General features: G+C 44.6%; 1 long non-coding RNA gene across 1 annotated transcript; it reads left to right on the top strand.

Moving 5' to 3' along the window:
- The first annotated feature begins 766 nt into the window (after positions 1-766).
- On the top strand, positions 767-12,935 carry LOC140731961 (uncharacterized). Its single transcript, XR_012099953.1, has 2 exons — positions 767-2,553; positions 12,674-12,935. It is a non-coding gene; the product is annotated as an uncharacterized lncRNA (long non-coding RNA).
- Positions 12,936-13,823: the final 888 nt, after the last annotated feature.

Here is a 13,823-nt window from a genome sequence, read left to right as displayed (position 1 = left end):
AGATGGAGTCAACCAGGAGAGCAGGAAGGGTGGAAGTGAGAGACAGAGGCGAGAGGGGGCAAGCAAACACAGGATGCTGGAACCTGGAACGCCCAACTATCGGGAACTCAGCAGGCTGAGCAGCAACTTGTGACGGAAAGGAGTTACTGAGTCTTGCAGAACAGAGTCAGGCTCTAAGGCCCATCTAGTCCATGTTGATCTGATCTTCCGGCTCGTCCCATCTTCTTGTATCCGTACCATATCTCTCCGTACCCCTTCCATCCACGCACCTATCGACACTTCTGTTACAATGGAACCACTTCTGCTGGCAGCTCGTTCCACACATACACCACCCTCTGAAGTGTCGGTGGGGCAGGAACCCTGTGACTAGGATTGAGAGCGGAGAGGGGAGACGGCCAGTATAAAGAGGGGAAGGCGAGTGGTGGGACGGAAACCCCAGGTTATGGCTGGACTGAGGAAGGGTAAAAGATGACAGGGAAGGGAGAGGAACAGGGTAGTGTTGGGAGATGGTGATAATGGAAGTAGACAAGAACAATTGAGGCAAATGGAGCGAGCTGGGGGTTGGGAGCGTGGAGGCAGGTAGGAAAGTTAAGCAGGAACACAAAGGACTGCTCCAATGATGGAGTCCGATAAGTAAAGGTGATGGACAATGGGAACTACTTGAGACAAGCGGTGGATGGAACTAGAATTGGAGAAGGGGAGGGGGAGCTGGGTAGGAAGGTGGGGGCTTGTGGGTGGGTGGAACCAGAGGTGGGAGTTGGGTGAAGACCGGTGATAGGAAGCTAGGGGCAGTGGGGTGAAGGGAGAATGGGACAAAACTGGGAGGTCTGCAAAGAAGAGAAATGAAAGCTTTGGAGCCATGCACACAAAACGCTGGAGGACTCTTCAGATGCTGAAGAAGGGTCTCAGCCTGAAACTTCAACTGTTCATTCATTTCCACCGGCCACCTAGCTTGTCCTCCTTCCCCTCGCCCGCCCTCTTACTCCAGCATCTTCCCCCTTTTCTCTGCAGTCCTGATGAAGGGTCGGCCCAAAACATCGGCTGTTCATCCATTTCCACAGATGCTGCCTGACCTGCTGAGTTCCTCCAGCATTTTGTGTGTGTTGCCACAGGAGAAACACTCTAGGCAGAGACAAGGGGAAAAAGCATGTAGAAACCTGAGAATGTGGAAGGGAATTCAGGATTCCTTGGAATATGGAGTAAAATTATAATTAGAATTACCAATCTGCATTTGGGAACTATGATTTGGTCCGCTTTGGGGTGAAAGGCATATGTCCTTGAGGGTATGGGTGACTGCAGGTGAGGACAAACATGCCACAATAGTGATCTGGTGTCAGTGGGGATAAAGTCAGAGAAGACAGACAATGTTATGGATGCAGGCTGAAGTGGTCTTGGCAATAGACAGAAAAGGGAACTTTGTTTAACATCAGATCAAACGCGATTCTAGAACATGTGAAATGGACTCAGTATGAGGGAAGTACATGTTTTGGAAGGAGGAATATTTTATTTTGTCAGAAGCAAAGAATAAGAGTTTCTAGTCTCAGATGGAGGATAGAGAATGCAGAAGAGTTGCAGCACTTCTATTCGGCCCATCAGCCTGTACTAGCTCTAGGTAATTCAAGTCAGGCTGATCCAATACTCCTGCCCTGTACCTAAACAGTTGATATGAGCATTTCCTCCCGATAAAGGCTAGAGAGACATAGATCTGTGCCTGCACCAGATCTTGCCTCTGTCCAAAACACTATTTGATGACAGAATGAGGAGTACGATAATGGGAAAGGAGGAGGTTGGAATAGGATGAAGTGTGCCAATGAAGAGAAGGACAACTCACCATTAAGTGCTAGCTGCTGCGTTTTATGAGTCCAAGTACAGTGAGCGACATCGGACTCGCTGACAACAGAAGTGGGTCAAGTCATGAAGGAGGCATAAGAAGAAGCCTTCCTGTCATCAGCCAGGGCATTGAGTTGATCAACTTGGAAGTCGTGTTGCAGCTCTCGTTAAGTCGCATTTGGAGTATTGTCTACAGTTCTGATCACCACACTGTGGAAAGGATATGAGGGAGGCTTTGGAGCGGCTGCAGAAGTTCACTAGGATGCTACCCAGATTGAAGGGCACTAGTTATAAGCAGAGGTTGGATAGATTTGGATTGTTTTCTCTCAAATGCCTGAAGCCGAGAGCATCCTGATAGAAGTATATAAAATGATGCGAGGCATTGATAAAGTAGATCGAGACTTTTTCCTAGGATGGAAATGTCAAATACTAGAAGGCTGTGGTTGAAGGTGAGGGGTGGAAAGTTTAAAGGACACTTACGAGGCAAGGTTTTTCCACAGAGGGCAGCAGCTGCCCGGACAGCACTTCTAGGGGACGTGGTGAAAGCAGATATGATAGCAAAGCATTTAGACAGACACATGAACAGGCAGGGAATGGAGAAATGCAGGATACGTGCAGGCAGATAGGATTAGTTTAATAGGCACTGGAGAAGTTTTTTCCCTACTGCGGTCACATTGCTGAACAGTTAACTGTCAGCTAACTATTACTTGGATTGCACTACCTGTATGTATAATCTATATTTTCATTTATATTTATCATTATTATTGTTATGAGCAGAGAGACAACATCTGCCGGAAGTAAATTCCTTGTATGTGCATAGGTACTTGGCGATTAAAGTCTGATTCTGATTCTGGAATATACTGTATATGGTCGGCTTAAGGACCTTTCCATGTGCTGTACTTTTCTGTGTTGTAAGTGTGGATAGAATTGCTGTTTTGCCAATGTTGAATCATAAGTGCATTTTTCCTTTCTGGAAATGGGACAAGTCGTAGCAAATGACGAAACAAATGTAGTTGTGTGTTTACAATCCATAGATCAAAGAATGAGACTAAGTCCGTGTTTGATATTAATGATCCTTGAGGAAATAAATTCATTTATTGCAGCAATCCGTTAGAAGAACTCAACAAGTCAAGCAGCATCGGCTGGAAGAAAAGAATAGTCAATGTTTCATATTCTTGATCAATCTTTTCGTCCCAAAATGTCAATTTATTGGGGGTGGAATGTAGGGGTGATGACTTGACAAAACTGCTTCGTTTTGCCCATGTTAGGCTTTTAGCCTGTTTGTTTTAAATGCTGGGGAAAGCTTTTCAAGGGTTAACAACTGACAGCTGCATGGGATTGCTCAGAAAGGAAACACAATAGTTTCATTCCAATACTCTGTCTGCAGTGGTTCTTAGAAATATAAACTGTTAAGGTTAAGGATAAAGGAAAATATGAAGTTATCAGTTGGAAAGCTTCTAACATGCACTGGCCAGGCATCCCAAAGACAAGGTAATCATTTCATAATTATAGAGAAACAGTGGTGTTTTTATCTGCTGTGTAAAAGGGGCTGCGTAGTTGATGCAGGTACATGAGCATTAGGACTGCACACTTATAATGGTCCAGGTCTCTAGGTGAGGGGAACAGGATTATGACTCAGAGAAAGGGCGGAGGGCCCATTTGTCTGACTTTGGCCTCGGAGTCAGGACAATGGTTTCACTTCAAAAGGGAGGCATTGTATGGCAAGGGGAACCAGAGGTCTCCACACGTCATCGTCCCTGGAGGCTGACAGGAAGTGGTGTCAAAAACAACTGCGTGGTGTGACACTTGCCAGAACACTTTCAGCACGTTAGTCAGGGAGCTCGGAGAGAAACTCACAGCCTCACACACTCGCAGGTCACCTCACCGTCGGAGACAGGCTGACACACACTCCCATCTACCCACACACTCAGAAACAGTCTCTCCTTCCGCCCAGCTTGGGTGGAGGGGCAAGTGCAGAGAAATCGACTCAAGTAATAGGAGCACTGTACTTGGAAACAATACTGCCCTTATATTTTCAAGCTGCTCCATTGTAATCTCCAACATGAGGACGTGTCCTCCATTCTGCCATTGTTGTCAGCACAGGTGATCATCCTTGGTTCCCAGCTCTGTTTTTCTTTCAGATTCTGTCATATGCCGCCAGCACCAGTCACCTCCCAGTCTCTGCTGCTCCTTCTACCTGTCACCTCTTCTCACCAGTGTCCAACTTTCACCTGCCAGGTCTTTCATGACCCCTTCATTTCACCTCCTTAAACTAGCTGTCTCCTCCAAGGACCCTCTCTGACTGAGTCATGCCTCCTTCTCATTGGGAGGAGATACAGGAGATGAGAGAGGGTCAGCAACTTTAAATTCCTCTGTGATATCATTTCAGACGACCTATCCTGGGCCCAGCATGTAAGTGCAATTACAGAGAAAGCATGGCAGTGCCTCTATTTCCTTAGAAGTTTGCAAAGATTTGACATGACATCTAAAACTTTGACAAGATTGTACAGATGTGTGCTGGAGAGTATATTGACTGGTTGCAACACAGCCTGGTATGGAAACACCAATGCCCTTCAACAGAAAATCCTACAGTCCAGTCCAGCACGGGTAAAGCCCTCCAAACCATTGACCATATCAACACAAAGCACTTTCACGGGAAAGCAGCAGCATTCATCATCAAGGACCCCCACCATCCAGGCCATGACCCCTTCTCACTACCACCATCAGAAAGAAGGTGCAAGAGCATCAGGTCCCACATCACCAGATTCAGCACAGTTATTACCCCTCAACCACCTGGCTCTTCAACCAGTGAGGATAACATCACAACTTCACTTAACCCATCACTGAACTGTTCCCACAACCTGTGGATTCACTTTCAAGAACTCTACATCTCAAGTTCTCAATATTTATTGCTTATTTGTTTTTTACATAGAAACATAGAAAACCTACAGCATAATACAGGCCCTTCGGCCCACAAAGTTGTGCCGAACATGTCCCTACCTTAGAAATTACTAGGCTTACCCATAGCCCTCTATTTTTCTAAGCTCCATGTACCTATCCAAAAGTCTCTTAAAATACCCTATCAAATCAGCCTCCACCACCTTTGCCGGCAGCCCATTCCACGCATTCACCACTCTCTCAGTAAAAAACTTATCCCTGACATCTCTGTACCTACTCCCCAGCACCTTTAAACCTTCGTCCTCTTGTGGCAGCCACTTCAGCCCTGGGAAAAGCCTCTCATCATCTTATACACCTCTGTCAGGTCACCTCTCATCCTCCATTGCTCCAAGGAGAAAAGGCCAAGTTCACTCAACCTATTCTCATAAGGCATGCTCCCCAATCCAGGCAACATCCTTGTAAATCTCCTCTTCACCCTTTCTATGGCTTCCACATCCTTCCTGTAGTGAGGCGACCAGAACTGAGCACAGTACTCCAAGTGGGTTCTGACCAGGATCCTGTATATCTCTGCTCCTAAACTTAATCTCAGGGTTGATGAAGGCCAATACACCATACGCCTTCTTAACCACAGAGTCAACTTGTGCAACAGCTTTGAACGTCCTATGGACTTAGAACCTAAGATCCCTCTGATCCTCCACACTGCCAAGAGTCTTACCATTAATACTATATTCTGCCATCATATTTGACCTACCAAAATGAACCACTTAACACTTTTCTGTGTTGAACTCCATCTGCCACTTCTCAGCCCAGTTTTGCATCTATCGATGTCCCACTGTAACCTCTGACAGCCTTCCACACTATCCACAACACCCCCCAACCTTTGTGTCATCAGCAAACTTACTAACCCGTCACTCCACTTCCTCATCCAGGTCATTTATAAAAAATCACGAAGGGTAAGGGTCCCAGAACAGATCCCTGAGGCATACCAGTGGTCACTGATCTCCATGCAGAATATGACCCATCTACAACCACTCTTTGCCTTCTGCGGGCAAGCCAGTTCTGGATCCACAAAGCAATGTACCTTGGATCCCATGCCCCTTTGCTTTCTCAATAAGCCTTGCATGGGGTACCTTATCAAATGCCTTGCTGAAATCCATATACACTACATCTACTGTTCTTCCTTCTTCACTGGGTCTAGTCACATCCTCAGAAAATTCTATCAAGCTCATAAGGCACGACCTGCCCTTGACAAAGCAATGCTGACTATTCCTAATCATATTATACCTCTCCAAATGTCCATAAATCCTGCCTCTCAGGGTCTTCTCCATCAACTTAGCAACCACTGAAGTAAGACTCACTGGTCTATAATTTCCTGGGCTATCTCTACTCCCATTCTTGAATAAAGGAACAACATCCACAATCCTCCAATCCTCTGGAACCTCTCCCGTCCCCATTGATGATGCAAAGATCATTGCCAGAGGCTCAGCAATCTCGTCCCTTGCCTCTCACAGTAGCCTGGGGTACATCTCATCTGGTCCTGGTGACTTATCCAACTTGATGCTTTCCAAAAGCTCCAGCATTTCCTCTTTCTTAAAATCTACATGCTCAGGCTCTTTAGTCTGCTGCAAGTCATCACTACTATCATCAAGATCCTTTTCCATAGTGCACACTGAAGCAAAGTACTCATTTAGTACCTCTGCTATCTCCTCCGGTTCCATACACACTTTTTCTGCTGTCACACTTGATTGGTCCTATTCTCTCACGTCCTATCCTCTTGCTCTTCACATTCTTGTAGAATGCCTTAGGGTTTTCCTTAATCCTGTCAAGGCCTTCTCATGGCCCCTTCTGGCTCTCCCAATTTCTTTCTTAAGCTCCATCCAGTTAGCTTTATACTCTTCTAGATCTCTAACATTACCTAGCTCTCTGAACCTTTTGTAAGCTTTTCTTTTCCTCTTGACTAGATTTATTACAGCCTTTGTACACCACCGTTCCTGTACCCTACCGTAACTTCCCTGTCTCATTGGAACGTACCTGAGAAGAATTCCACACAAATATCCCCTGAACATTTGCCACATTTCGTCCATACTTTTCCCTGAGAACATCTGTTTCCAATTTAAGCTTCCAAGTTCCTGTCTGATAGCTTCATAATTCCCCTTACTTAAATTAAACATTTTTCTAACTTGACTGTTCCTATCTCTCTCCAATGCTATTGTAAAGGAGATAGAATTGTGATCACTATCTGCAAAATGCTCTCCCACTGAGAGATCTGATACCTGACCAGGTTCATTTCCCAATACCAAATCAAGTACAGCTTCTCCTCTAGGCTTATCTACATATTGTGTCAAGAAACCTTCCTGAACACACCTAACAAACTCCACCCCATCTAAACCCCTTGCTCTAGGGAGATGCCAATCGATATCTGGGAAATTAAAATCTCCCATCATGACAACACTTATTATTACGCCTCTCTAGGATCTGTTTCGCTATCTGCTCCTCAATATCCCTGTTACTATTGGGTAGCCTATAAAGAACACCCAGTAAAGTTATTGACCCCTTCCTGTTCCTAATCTACACCCACAGAGACTCCATAGACAATCCCTCCATGGTGTCCACCTTTTCTGCATCTGTGACACTACCTCTTATCAACAGTGCCACGTTCCCACCTCTTTTGCCTCCCTCCCTCCCTGTCCTTTCCGAAACATCTAAAACCTGGCACCTGAAGTAACCATTCCTGTCCCTGAGCCATCCAGGTCTCTGTAATGGCCACAACATCATAGCTCCAAGTGCTGATCCACGCTCTAAGCTCATCCGCTTTGTGCACAACACTCCTTGTGTTAAAATAGACACATCTCAAACCTTCAGTCTGAGCACATCCCTTCTCTATCACCTGCCTATCCTCCCTCACACACTGTCTCCAAGCTTTCTCTATTTGTGAGCCAACCTCCTCTTCCCCAGTCTCTTCAGTTTGGTTCCAAACCCCAACAATTCTAGTTAAAACTCTCCCCAGTAGCCTTATCAAACCTCCCCACCAGGATGTTGGTCCCCCTAAGATTCAAGTGCAACCTTTCCTTTTTGTACAGGTCACACCTGCCCCAAAAGAGGTCCCAGTGATCCAGAAATATGAATCCCTGCCCCCTGCTCCAATCCTTCAGCCACGCATTTATCCTCCACCTCATTCTATTCCTATTCTCACTGTCACATGGCCCAGGCAGTAATCCCAAGATTACTACCTTTGTGGTCCTGCTTCTCAAATTCCTTCCTAACTCCCTGTAGTCTTTTTTCAGGACCTCTTCCCTTTTCCTACCTATGTCATTGGTACCAATATGTACCACAACCTCTGGCTGTTGTCCCTCCCACCACAGGATATCTTGGACACAGTCTGAAACATCCCGGACCCTGGCACCTGGGAGGCAAACTACCATTCAAGTTTCTTTCTTGCGTCCACAGAATCGCATTTTTTTTTTTGCATTTGCACAATGGTTTGTTTTCCTCTGCACATCAGTTGTTTGTCTGTGCTGTCTGTCATCAGTTGTTTGTCTGTGCTGTCTGTCATCGGTAGTTTGTCTGTGCTGTCTGTCATCGGTTGTTTGTCTGCCCTGTCTGTCATCGGTTGTTTGCCTGTCCTGTCTGTCATTGGTAGTTTGTCTGTGCTGTCTGTCATCGGTTGTTTGTCTGTCCTGTCTGTCATCGGTTGTTTGTCTGTGCTGTCTGTCATCGGTTGTTTGTCTGTCCTGTCTGTCATCGGTTGTTTGTCTGTCCTGTCTGTCATCGGTTGTTTGCCTGTCCTGTCTGTCGTCGGTTGTTTGCCTGTCCTGTCTGTCGTTGGTTGTTTGTCTGTGCTGTCTGTCATCGGTTGTTTGCCTGTCCTGTCTGTCATCGGTTGTTTGTCTGTGCTGTCTGTCATCGGTTGTTTGCCTGTCCTGTCTGTACTGTGTCATCGGTTGTTTGCCTGTCCTGTCTGTCTTCGGTTGTTTGCCTGTCCTGTCTGTCATCGGTTGTTTGCCTGTCCTGTCTGTCATCGGTTGTTTGTCTGTCCTGTCTGTCATCGGTTGTTTGTCTGTGCTGTCTGTCATCGGTTGTTTGCCTGTCCTTTCTGTACTGTGTCATCGGTTGTTTGCCTGTCCTGTCTGTCGTCGGTTGTTTGCCTGTCCTGTCTGTCATCGGTTGTTTGCCTGTCCTGTCTGTCATCGGTTGTTTGCCTGTCCTGTCTGTCATCGGTTATTTGTCTGTCCTGTCTGTCATCGGTTGTTTGTCTGTGCTGTCTGTCATCGGTTGTTTGCCTGTCCTGTCTGTACTGTGTCATCGGTTGTTTGCCTGTCCTGTCTGTCATCGGTTGTTTGCCTGTCCTGTCTGTCGTCGGTTGTTTGCCTGTCCTGTCTGTCATCGGTTGTTTGCCTGTCCTGTCTGTCATCAGTTGTTTGTCTGTGCTGTCTGTCATCGGTTGTTTGCCTGTCCTGTCTGTACTGTGTCATCGGTTGTTTGCCTGTCCTGTCTGTCATCGGTTGTTTGCCTGTCCTGTCTGTCATCGGTTGTTTGTCTGTGCTGTGTCATCGGTTGTTTGCCTGTCCTCTCTGTCATCGGTTGTTTGTCTGACCTCTCTGTCATTGATTCTGCTATGTTTCTTGGAATTACTGAGTATGCCGTAAGAAAATGAATCTCAGGGTCGTATATAGTGGCAGACAGTATATACTTTGATATTTTAACATTGATTTTAATTTTTAAGGAACAGCTTCTTCCCCACCATCATCAATCCAAGATCTTTTGCAGAATTCATTTATTTTTCTAACAGAGTAATTTTTATATTTTACATTTCATGACACATTTCAGTTATAATAAACCTGATTGCGATTCTGTTGAAGTATCTCGACCCAAAACATTGACCACACACTTCCCCCTACAGATGTTATTTGACCTACTGAATTCCTCCAGTGCTTGGTTTTATGATCTAGATTCCAGCATCTGCTGCCTCTTGTGTCTCCTGAACTGAGATGTCAGTTTACCCAAGCTGTAGTACAGAACTATGTTCACGTTGAGCAGAAAAAAAAGTGTTTGACAGACGGAATTAGACAATCCCACAACCAACAGAGCAGTTGGAAGCTCTGCAGTTTTTCCACGTCCCAGTTCTGAATGGTGAAGAACAATTAAGTAGCTGACAAGAGGACAGGAGGACTAGGCTCCAAGAACAGACCCATACTTCATGATAGTGAAGTCAAGCAAGCAAGGACCAACCAGTTTCATTCTGGAGGGCTAAGCAGTTTCCTCCCACTCCCTCCTGAGGTGCAAACCAACTCAGAAGCTGGGCTTCAGCCAGCTTGATTCACTGCATCTGATATGAACAAATGGCTGACACACTGGATCCAGAAAAGGTAATGAGCAGCTGTAATTCTGAAAACTTTTGCTTCAGAACTGTCTGCACCTCCAGTTAATTTATTCTGGTACACTAACAACTAGGCATCTTCTGACAATGTGGAAAATTGCCTAGGTATGTCCTGTCAACAGCAGGCGGAAAAATCCAGCCAGACCTGCCGAATCAGTCTACTACTGATTATCTGCAGTGATGGAAGGTCAAACTGCATTTTCTCATCAATAAGCCACTGTGTGATTAGTTTTGTCAGTCACACTTGGTTCCAAAAATCGTAGTTGGAATATGAGCCATAGAGCTGAATTCCAATGGTGGGCCGTAGGTGTCTGCTTAAGCAGTATTTGACCCTGGTAGAATTGAGGTTATCAAACATCAAGAAGGAAACATTCCCCTTCTTGGAATCATTCATTCTACATATTACAGAAGTCAATCATCTCACTCCCAAGGCAGAACTAGGTCCTCAGGGCAGTGTCATTAATCCAACTACTTTCCCTCAGAGGCAGAGATGTTACATAATGATTACACAATGTGCAATTACTTTATGAATTAACTATTCAATATGCATTCAGGCCAATTAGACAAAAGTTTATAGGTTGCCAAGTAACAGACAAATACAATTAATCTCCAACCAGGGAACACCTTCTACACAATTACTATGGTATTTGGTGTGAGGTCAAGGAACATCAAATAATCATTTACCTAAGGTCTTCTGGGTTCAATATTCTGGATTCAACATTCAATCCTTCAATTACACTTGAGCAAACTTTGGCATGTACTAGATATCTGCAATAAAACATTCCATTGCCAGGCTAAACATTCACACATTGAACAATTGTTTCTTTGACTGCGCTTACTTCTTCAGAGTAGAAGCTGTTTGGATGAGAATCGGTATGGATCCTCACTAAGCTCTCAATGGGATTTGCACAGCTTCAGTTCCACTTCCTCGCCTCCTCTTCTAGCACGTTGGGCATCTCAGCCTGAAATGGAGATGCTCATCAACACTGCCAGCTTCCGCCTTCCACATCCTCCAGCGGCGACTCCTTGCTTCAGCAATTTCATTTTGGTCACTAAAGGTGAAATCTGAAGCTGGGCTCTCAGCCATTGAGGAAATTGAGAGATACATGATCAGTGAGTGAAGGCAATGCTGCTCAGCCATGATCTTATTGAACACAAGGCAGAGTGAAGCCCCACATTGCCTGCTGCCGACTGTATTTCAGAGAAAGATCATTAGTCAATTATTATATTCTCCCCCACCTCCAGAGAAACAGTGTTGACTATTGCATTATTTTCAGACTTTATCTGATCTTGTCGTTGTAATTTTTACCTCCTCTTGATGTGTCTTGTTTCGTTTATGTGCTCGGTTACAACTCTCTCGCCTCCCCCCCCTGAAAATATAAAAACTAGAAAGCACATACCACCAGGCTCAATGACGGCTTCTGTCCCACATATAGAAGCCTAGCAAATAAACTTCTTGTATGAGAAGCTGAGCTGTTGGTCTGACAGTCTGCTGACACTGCACTGTTCCGTAACTGTAATATAGAAACATAGAAAATAGGTGCAGGAGTAGGCCATTCGGCCCTTCGAGCCTGCACCGCCATTCAGTATGATCATGGCTGATCATCCAACTCAGAACCCTGTACCTGCTTTCTCTCCATACCCTCTGATCCCTTTAACCACAAGGGCCATATCTAACTTCCTCTTAAATATAGCCAATGAACTGGCCTCATCTGTTTCCTGTGGCAGAGAATTCCACAGATTCATCACTCTCTGTGGGAAGAAGTTTTTCCTCATCTCGGTCCTAAAAGGCTTCCCCTTTATCCTTAAACTGTGACCCCTCGTTCTGGACTTCCCCAACATCAGAAACAATCTTCCTGCATCTAGCCTGTCCAATCCCTTTAGAATTTTATACGTTTCAATAAGATCCCCCCCAATCTTCTAAATTCCAGTGAGTATAAGCCTAGTTGATCCAGTCTTTCTTCATATGAAAGTCCTGCCATCCCAGGAATCAATCTGGTGAACCTTCTTTGTAACACTGCAGCCTGCCTTCTGCTTTGCTTTTCCTTTGTCTTTCCTTGCTGTACTGACGTTATGGAATGATCTGTACAGGTGACATGAAAAGTAAGGGATTTCACTGTGCTTCAATACATCTGACAATAATAAACCAATTTACCAAGTTCCCTGAAACTCTGTATCATTTGTAATTTAATCTGCTCATCTCTTCTCTATCAACCACTTTTCCTTTAGTTATGTCCTCTCTTCTCTCGTTCTCTAAATCCAAACTCCTTTTACTTCGTACTCCTGGAAGAACATTAACTATTTCACTTTCCACAGATGCTGCCTGATTTGCCAGGTATGTCCAACATTTTCAGAACTCCAGCATCCACAACATTTTTACTTCCATGTGGTGTAAGGGGGGTGTTTTTTTGCATAACTGCATCTTGAATGTGCAGTGTATGTTTAGCACCTTGGCCCCAGAGGAACACTGTATTCATGTATGGTTGAACAATAATTAAACTTGAATTTGAGATATGTCTCTCTACCAAAAGAAGTGTAAATTGCTCCTTCCCTCTATTTTGCTTGCAGGTCGACCTTGGGCAAGGTGCAGCACCAATTTAGCCCCTTGATCAGGGTCACATGAAGTCATGGGAGCAGGTGGTGGATGGTCGTATGAGCAGCTGCTGGGGATCACAAGTCCTGGTTATGTGACCACTGACGCCAGGCAGACAATCTCTGAAGAGTATTGATAATGACTGGGATCATCCCTTTTGTAAAGACACTGCCCAGAAGAAGGCAATGGCAAACCACTTCTGTAGAAAAGTTTGCCAAGAATAAACATGGTCATGATCACTTACATTATTCAACACTTTTTATTACCTACATTATCCGTCAATTGTTAATATGTATTTGCAGTTCACCTGTATTAAGTGAGCAGTGATCAGCACAAGTTATTACAAAGTTTATACAAGGTATTTGTTGAGGCTTGTCATTTGGAGCAGGTTACTTTTCGAAACATATGTGTTTGTCTGGGGCTATCACTTGCCTGCCAGTTTGAGGATGAAGTGCAACTTGGCCTATGGGATGTATAGTTTACAAGAAGGAAAACTATATTTATCTTAAAAGATAAAACTTTAATCTGATTACTAAAATTACATAGAACAATTCAACTTATTAAGTGGTGAAAACAAGGGTTGGTAAAGGTTTTGCAAAATAAAGTATCTTCCAATGACAAGGGGATCAAACACACTCTGTGTTGAACTGGGAAGGGAGATGTAGACCTGTATGGGAAATACTTTAGTAGGGAATGGATATTGGTTGTACTCTGGAAAAGCCACCAGATCCCAATATTGCAGAGTGGAATTCTCTGTGTCTTTCTCCCTGTGGCTGAGGAGCACAACCGAAGGAGTATGATGGTAGATAGGTGTTACCCTGAAATGCAAAGTCACACTTCCTCACTCTACAATGCAATTCAACACAATGAGACGATGAACAGACTCAGTAATACAGTATAGAGATTACTGGCCTTGGTATTTCACATACAACCTGCAGAGGCAGCGATCTACAAGGGAGAAACAGACTTTGCAGAAGAACTTAGGTCAAATCCCAATTAAATCTGTTATTTTTGAAAGAAGGGGGAGAGGTGACAAGCTGTCGAACTTCGAGATGAATATTAAGGCTGAAGGTTCTAATGTTTAAGGAGGTAGGGATGAATGAAACGTTAACCTGTAAAAAAACA

Source organism: Hemitrygon akajei, chromosome 8 (genome assembly GCF_048418815.1).
Source record: "Hemitrygon akajei chromosome 8, sHemAka1.3, whole genome shotgun sequence".
Taxonomy (NCBI): domain Eukaryota; kingdom Metazoa; phylum Chordata; class Chondrichthyes; order Myliobatiformes; family Dasyatidae; genus Hemitrygon; species Hemitrygon akajei.
Note: the sequence above shows the minus strand (reverse complement) of the source record. Positions and strands in the feature narration are given on the sequence as shown.